The sequence below is a fragment of the Sus scrofa genome, chromosome 10 (assembly GCF_054392235.1).
Source record: "Sus scrofa isolate SSC_HxYL_T2T_F1_AM1 chromosome 10, Sscrofa_HxYL_maternal_Yorkshire_Landrace_v2.0, whole genome shotgun sequence".
Classification (NCBI taxonomy): domain Eukaryota; kingdom Metazoa; phylum Chordata; class Mammalia; order Artiodactyla; family Suidae; genus Sus; species Sus scrofa.
Genome location: NC_139392.1, coordinates 72,794,813 through 72,803,269, shown reverse-complemented (window position 1 = coordinate 72,803,269; position 8,457 = coordinate 72,794,813). Strand labels below are relative to the sequence as shown.

General features: G+C 40.1%; 1 pseudogene; it reads left to right on the top strand.

The window, feature by feature from the left end:
* Positions 1–5,939: 5,939 nt before the first annotated feature.
* On the top strand, positions 5,940–6,317 carry LOC100512488 (small ribosomal subunit protein uS8 pseudogene; annotated as a pseudogene).
* Positions 6,318–8,457: the final 2,140 nt, after the last annotated feature.

Below are 8,457 nucleotides of genomic sequence, written 5' to 3'. Positions count from 1 at the left end.
GGGGAAAAAAGAATGGGTATGATTCACTTTGCTGTACACCTGAAACTAATACAATATTGTAAGTCAACTATACTCCAATTAAATTTATTTAAAAAAATAAAAAAAATAGAAGTTCCCACTGTAGCACAGTGGTTTAAGGATCTGACATTGCAGCAGCTGTGGTGTAGGTTGCAGCTGCAGCTCAGATTTGATCCCTGGCCCAGGAACTTGCTGTGGGGGTGGTGGAAAAAAATTAAAATAAAAAAATTTGGATCCTAAGGAAACATGATGACTGACTGTGATGTGGGACCCTGGATGGAATACTGGAGCCGATAAATGACTAGGAAAAACTGAAGACATCTGAAAAAGGTATGAGCTGTCATTAATAACAATGTATCAATATTCCATTAGTTGTGACAAATGCATCATACTAATGTTAATATTTTGTCGTTGTTGTTGTCTTTCTAGGGCTGTACCTGTGGCATATGGAGATTCCCAGGCTAGGGGTCCAATTGGAGCTGTTGCAGCTGGCCTACACCACAGCCACAGCAACGTGGGATCCAAGCCATGTCTGCAACCTACACCACAGCTCAGGGCAATGCCAGATCCTTAACTCACTGAGCGAGGCCAGGGATCAAACCTGCATCCTCATGTATGCTAGTCAGATTTGTTTCTGTTGAGCCACGATGGGAACTCCCTAATGTTAGATCTTAACACGGGCTGCTGAGAAGAGGGTATATACAGAAACTACCTGTACTTTTTTTTTTTTTTTTGCTAAGTTTTCTGTAAGTCTACTTAAAAATGAAAACTGGTACATTTGTTGTCTTCCACAGGACTTCTGTTTTATATTGTTTCTCTGAATATACCAAAGTGAATATTCACTTTCTTTATCTTGGGAGCAGAGTTTAGCTTAGGTTTTTTCTTCTCATTGAGCAGGACCCATTTTTTGCAGTCAATATTCTGCCACATCTTGGCAGAAGCCCGGCAGACAAAGACTTAAGGTGGGGGAGAACCAGAGGGAAATTGAGCATGCTTATCTGTTTGAATAAGGAATCCCTGTAGGTATAATTTAAAGATGCAGAATTCCTGCTGTGGTGCTCAAGTTGTTGCAGAGATGGGGGTTCAATCCTCAGCCTAGTGCAGAGGGTTATAGAATCCAGCATTGCCACAGCTATAGTGTCAGTCACAGCTATAGCTCAGATTTAGTCTCTGGCCTGGGAACTCCATATGCTGTGGGCATGGTCATTAAAAAAAAAAAAAAAAAAAAAAGAGGAGTTCTCATTGTGGCTCAGTGGTAATGAACCTGATTAGTATCCATGAGGACACGAGTTCCATCCCTGGCCCTGTTCAGTGGGTTAAGGCTCCAGCATTGCTGTGAGCCGTAGTGTAGGTTGAAGACACGGCTTGGATCTGGTGTTGCTGTGGCTGTGGTGTAGGTTGGCATCTACAGCTCCAATTTGACCCCTAGCCTGGGAAACTCCATATGGCACATGTACGGCCCTAAAGAGCAAAAAAAAGATGCATGCAGTCCCCATGTTTAAAACATCTTCAGTTTTATTCCTCTGCTCTCTTTCAATTTCTTTCTCTTTCTGTAGAGAATCTCTGAAAATCCCTGAAAACAATATTTACTTTTAGATGTCTTTGTATTCAATTCTCTATTGTCTTTTTTCTTAGAATCCTCTTGTTCTTTCTTTTCCCACAGAGAAACTCCCAGATTTTCCATTTTATTTTAAGATTATGTTACTGAACCAAATGATCCAGTTTCATCCTTTGCTTCTCAGGCTCAGAAAGAAAAAGAAAGAAAATGCCCACACTATGGAATTTAACAAACACTTCTCCTTCTCTTCCAGACTCTGTCAGCTGCACTGTTCCAACCACACTCGGAGTGGATCTAGCACTCCAAACCCCGTTCCTCCTGGATTTTAGTGCTGGCCTTTGACCAAGGACTGGCTCCAGCTGTACTGGCCTCTCATTTCCTTAACTCTTTCCTCTTCTTCCCTCTGGAGTTGAGAGAGGCGGAGATAAGGAGATTCATTCATTCTTTCCACGCTTGTTTATCGGACACCTTCTATATGCCAGCCACTGAGGTTGCAGCAGTGAATAAGGCAGGTGAGCTCCCTGTCCCTAGAAGCCACATTCTAAAGGATGGGTAACAGTGTGGCACCCTTATTATTGCTACAAGCTTTACTGGAATGTGTGCCTTCGTTTAGTCCTGATGATGTAGGTGCTACTGTTGTCCTCATTTACTGAGACGCAGATGCCATTGACTTGCCCAATGCCACACAGCAAGTAAGTGATGAAGATACAATTTCAATCCAAGGACTCAGGTTCCCGAACACTTGAATTTCTAACCATTATAGTATTGATGAAATTGTTCTTTTGCAAAAAAAATATATATATACTGTCCTATTTCTTTCTCTTTCTACTCTAAAAAAAAAAATTCTGTAATGTCTCCTTTTTACAATTCTAAAGAATATCTATAATGTCTCCTAATAACAGTTCTAAAAAGGAAAAGCAGATCTTTTAAAGAAAATGACACAGGTGGCATTCAATAGTTTTGCAGTATCCATCACCTCACCCATTTCTATGGTGAACTTCCCTCCCCTCCCTGCCCACTCACCCTGTCCCCTCCCCTCCCAAACCCACCTCCCTTCCTGCCCCTGCCCCTGGCCAATTGCAGAGTATCTAGGTACTCAGGTGAAATTAACCCAGCACCAACTCTATGCTAGACTCTGATAGGCATAAGCCAAAGAACCTGTGCCATCTTTCTGGCCTCTGACTGGTGGGGATGAAGTTCGTGCCCGGGGAATAGACCAATCAGTGTCTGGCCTTCTAAGAGCAACCATGTTGGGTTCCAGTTTACAAGACCCAGAGATGAGCGGTGAGAGGACCCATTCTTCCAGTTAGAAAAGAGGACGTATGTAACCCCAGTTGCTGTTGGCCGTCATCCTGGAGAAGGAACTGAAAGCTAGAGTTCTGACTGCATGTGCCTGACATACACCACACTCCTTGGACTTTTCAATGATGTAAGTTGTCAGCATTCTTTATTGTTTGTCGCTTTGACTTGGAGTTTCTTTTAGTTTCATTCAAAATCATACCATCTGATACAAATAATTTTGTATATTAGGCATATGAACCCTAAATATTTAGGTGGATAAAAACAAAAAAGCAAAACTAAAACAAAAGGAAACAACTCAAATCAACCCACTAAATTATCTAGAGGCTTCAAATGTCCATAGAACATTTATAATCAAATTTGGATCTCCGACTTACACAAAAAACTAAAGTAGAATAAAATACACCTAGCCCTGAGATTCCTCTGTTTTACACATGAAGATAATCGAGACTGCAGTTAATAGTTTAGGGCCAGATGCAACAGATGCTCAGTTAATTGGCCCACGGTCTGCTGGGTTCAGATTGTAGCATACAATTGTGTTGGATTTTGTTGCTAAAAACACTCCTGTTTTTGCCAAACAACACTGTTCTGGAGGTTTGCCACCACAAATACGGAGAGCTTGCTGTGATGAAGATGTGTGCTTTTGGTGGGACCATGAGACGCTGCTAGATTATCATATCAGAGGCAAGACATCAGCCTGCGTGTTTTCAATTAATCACAGTTGTCTAGCAGATTTAAAAGAACAGCTTCCTTCTCATTACCTAGCAGCTAAGAGGGGAGATGCTAGCGATGCAGTTAGGGACCTGAAAATGTAGGGGAAGCTGTGTTCTCTCTGACTGTGTACATTTCCAAGGACATGTTTGCCATGTTCCATGGAAATCAGCCTCTGAGGACACAAGGTTCAAGCTAATCAGGAATCAGTTGAGCTGTAGCACAGTAAGGCTCAGCTTTTACCAAATTGGGAAGATGGCAGTCTGGAGAGAAATTAGCTCTCTAACCTGAGACGACCCATTCTGTTTTCAGCTTCTCTGTTAGCTTTGTTGGCCCAGGATGGTCCTGTAGAAAAACGTTGTGAATATGGCAGCTCTCCCCTCTGCTCTTAGAACAAAATGTTAAGGAGATAGAGCTTTGGCTGACAGTGGTCAAAACAGATGGTTAGAAGCTTTTCCCTTTCATTTTGATTTCTTTTCTTGCTAACGTCTGTATCTTACAGTTGGGCCATGGGTAGGCAGCCCTCACATATGTTTTCCTAGAGGAATAAAAGACACCTGGGTCTCTGCCCTGTTTTATTAAAACTAACGAGGGTGAAACTCGGGTCTAGTGCAAAGTTAACATCCTCTATGAGCAGTGGCTGGGCTCTGAACACATGGTGCCACCAAAGCCGGTTTTTATGGGGTGTATGGAAGTTGGAACAGATTTTTTGATAGAAACAAATGGGATTGTCACAAGGCCAGCCCACCTGGTTTGCTCATAATGGCCTCATGACTGAGTGGTTTACGACAAAACTCAACCTCGGTGTTAATAGTGCTGCTGGGGGGTGGGGGGTGGTGGAGGGAACGATTCAGACCACACTGGGGTTGCTCTCCTTCTCTGGCTGCAGTGAGATTGCGGTCCTCATTGGCTGTTCCACAGGGATGTAAAACTGTGTGGAGAAGGTTGTTGATGGGTGGGAATAGGACTGAAGTATGGGAGAGAATAGGATTGAGAGGCTGTGATTGGGAGGGGGAAGAAGGGGGGTGCAGTTCGAGAGTCAGGGGAAGAGAAAGTCACAGGCTCCTAACAGCATAAGCCCTATGGTCAGTGCTTATGACTTGTCTCCTTTGTTAAAAAAAAAAAAAAAAAAAAAAATTCTTAGCATTTTCGAGGATGTGAATTTTGCCTAAGGTTACCTCATCGACCAAGTAAATGATGGGGCATTAATTCAATTCCAAGAGTTGGGATTTCCAGGGAATCTTGACGTAAGCCTGGGCTCTTCTGACACCGTGAGCTATAGAACTCTGACTTTAATGAACACCCTATCAGAGTTGGGTGTATTCGAATTTTCAGCAGTTAGGGCCAGCAGAAAGAAAAGCCAAAGTTGAATAGATAACAAATGCTAACCCAACATGAATGTCCCTATAACAAACGCCTCATTATAATTTCATGTTCTTTTTTAAGGCAAAACAAAATTTGACTTCTCAATGAAGTGTGAACAGAGTTACAATTTTATTTTTCTTTATTTACAAATTTAATTTCAATTTTATTTCAGGAAGTACACACTGATTTTTGCATAAAAACACATATTTTAAATAGTTGGTATAGGTAAACAAAAAGCATCTACAATGAAACAAAATATAGAAACTTTCTTGGGAGAAAGATCCATACCTTTCATCAACTCCTCCAAGCATTCATGTCCTCTCAGTGGTCAAGATCCACTGTCCTATAAGAATGAAAGTACAGGCATGAATTATGGGTCCACTTTATAGTTATAATGTGTTGGTGGTTTTTGCAAAGAGCTGGATATTTTTCAATAGCATTGAAACTGGTAACTTTAGGTCTTATTTGAAAGTACTGAACACCTCAATTCCTGTTTTGAGATGACAAATGCAAAATTATAATGCAAAATTTAAATATACTTGTGGTTTTTTTTAAGTTTTGATTTTTTTTATTTTTAAAAAACTTACTGAAGTATAGTTGATTTATAATATTGTGTTAACTTCTGCTGTAGAGCAAAACGGTAGTTCAATTTAAATATTCTTTTTCATATTTTCCATTATGTTTTATCACAGGATATTGAATATATTCCTTGTGCTGTACAGTAGGACCTTGTTAAGGAATTTTAATCTATGACTTAGTTTATAAAAGAGATATATAGTTGAAATAATATTTATATATAACATATAGTATTTGTATATAACATCACAACATTCATATATAGGTATTATTTCAAGTTAAAGATACATAGGTTTACCCAAGCTGGTAACAATTCCTGATAATTACTCTTTCTTGCTATGATATTTGGTCCAGGTTATCATTAATGAAAAAGTAAAGCTTTCTGCTGTCTTTCTGTGCTGATGTAGTGGTGCCCATGAAGGTCCTTGCCGATGCTCTCAAGAGCATCAAAAATGCTAGGAAGAGAAGCAAACACCAGGCTCTTAGTAGGCTGTGTTTCAAACTCATTGTCTGATTTCTAACTGTGATGATGAGGCATGGTTGTACGGGTGAGTTTGAAGTCATTGATAATCACAGAGCTGGAAAATTGTTGTGAACCCATAGGCAGGGTAAGTGTGGAGTGACAGCCCCAGATTTGATGTGCAGCTCAAAAATCTAGAAAAATGGCAGAATGACCTGCTCTTGTCCTGTCAGTTTTTGTTTCATTGTATTGATGACCTTAGCTGGCAATATGGGCTGTGAAGCAAGATGAAAACACATAGAAGGAAAAATCCTGGGATTCTTTTTCTAGGGATGTAATACATATGTGCAGATAAAATGCCTCAATGGACCAAAAAAGAAAGAAAGTATAATGTTTAAGCTCTTTAAGATTGGAGACTAAAAGTTTTAATTTGGATTTCTCTAGTAATTAGCGATGTTGAACATCTTTTCATGCACCTACTGGCCATCTCTGTATCTTCTTTGGAGAAACGTCTATTTAGGTCTTCTGCCCATTTTTCAGCTGGGTTGTTTGCTTGCTTTTGTGTTTTTGTTGAGTTGCATGAGTTGCATGAGTTGCTGGTACATTTTGGAGAGTAAGCCCTTGTTGGTTGCAATATCAGTTCAAATCAAGTCTATGGTGAGGTGCCACGTCAGAATGGCCGTCATTTTTAAGTGTACAAATCACATTTGCTTGAGAGGGTGTGGAGAAAAGGGAACCCTCCTTCATTGTTGGTGGGGATGTAAATTGGTACAACCACTGTGGAAGACAGTACGGAGCTTCCTTAGAAAACCAAATATAGAACTGCCATAATGATCCAGTAATCTCACCTCTGAGCAAATATCCAAACAAAACTATAATTCAAAAAGATACATGAACCCTTATGTTTATAAGCAGCACTATTTGCAATAGCTAAGACATGGAAACAACCTAAATTTTCATTAACAGATGAATTGATAAAAAAAAGATGTGGTACATATATAAAATGAATTACCACTCAGCCACAAAAAAGAATGAAATAATGCCATTTGCAGCAACACATGGATAGAACTAGAGATTCTCATGCTAAGTGAAGTAAGTCAGAAAGAGAAAGACATATACTTTATATCGCTTATATGTAGAATCTAAGATATGGCATGCCTAAGTTTATCTACAAAATAGAAACATTCTCACAGATACCGAGAACAGGGTTGTGGTTGCCAAGGGGTAGGAGGGAGGGACTGGGAGTTTGGGGTTAGTAGATGCTCACTATTACATTTAGAATGGATAAACAATGAGGTCCTACTGTATAGCAAAGGGAGCTATATCCATTCTCTTGGTCTAGACCATGATGGAAGCTAATATGAGAAAAATAAAGCATATATATGTATGACTGTGTCACTTTGCTGCACAGCAGGAATTGATACAACATTATAAATCAACTATACTTTTAAAAAATAATTTTTTGACTTATTTTTTTTTATTTTTTTATTTTTAGAGCCACACCAGCAGCATATCAGGTTCTCAGGCTAGAGGTCAAATCAGAGCTGCAGCTGCCACCTGCACCACAGCCACTGCAATGCAGGATCCAAGCCACGTCTGTGATCTACACCACAGCTCATGGCAACACCGGATCCTTAACCCACTGAGTGAGGCCAGGGATCGAAACTGCATCCTCATGGATACTAGTCAAATTTGTTTCCGCTGAGCCACGACCAGAACTCCAATAAAAAAATAAATTAAAAAAAAAAAGATTGGGAGCTCCACCTTTCACATTGTTTGAATCTCCCTATGACCCAATATCCTGCTTTCCATCTTTTAATATCTGTCATAATCTTTTCCACATCCCGGCAATACAAGTACTCACACAAGGTCTGGTTATCTTTCTCATGTTTTCTTACTACCTCTTCCTACACAACATTTGTCATTCTCTTCAGGTGTTGCTCTCCTTGTCAATAGCCTCTGTTAATTCTCTTCATTCTTTCTGATCGTTCATTATCATCATCTGGAAGCTATCACAGGCTTCCTGAAATTCTCCCATACTGCATTCCCCTTGCTGAGCAAGAAAAGATTGAGAACATAAGCATTTGATAATCATCACTTGAGTACACACTGTGGCTGTCGGGTGATATGGTAGATTCCGGGATAAGAAACACAGTCTCTGCCCTCAAGAAGTTAAAATCCAGGCAGATGAAGCAGCCTGGTATCATCTTGCAGGACCTTCTGTCTCTCCACTAGGAATGGAAAGCACTGCTGAGAATGCAGAGTTTGGGTGCCACCCAAACTGCCATATTTACCTCTCTAATGTGTCATGGGGTGTTGTATGGGTGCTGAATAAATGTTATTCCCCAGTGTCAATTTTCTGATGGCCAAGCAGAATTGCAGAGATGATGGGCGCTTGGTAAATAAATTAATTTAAAAAATTAATCACTCTGAGAACATTCCAATTGTCCTACCAAGAAGTCCCATTCCC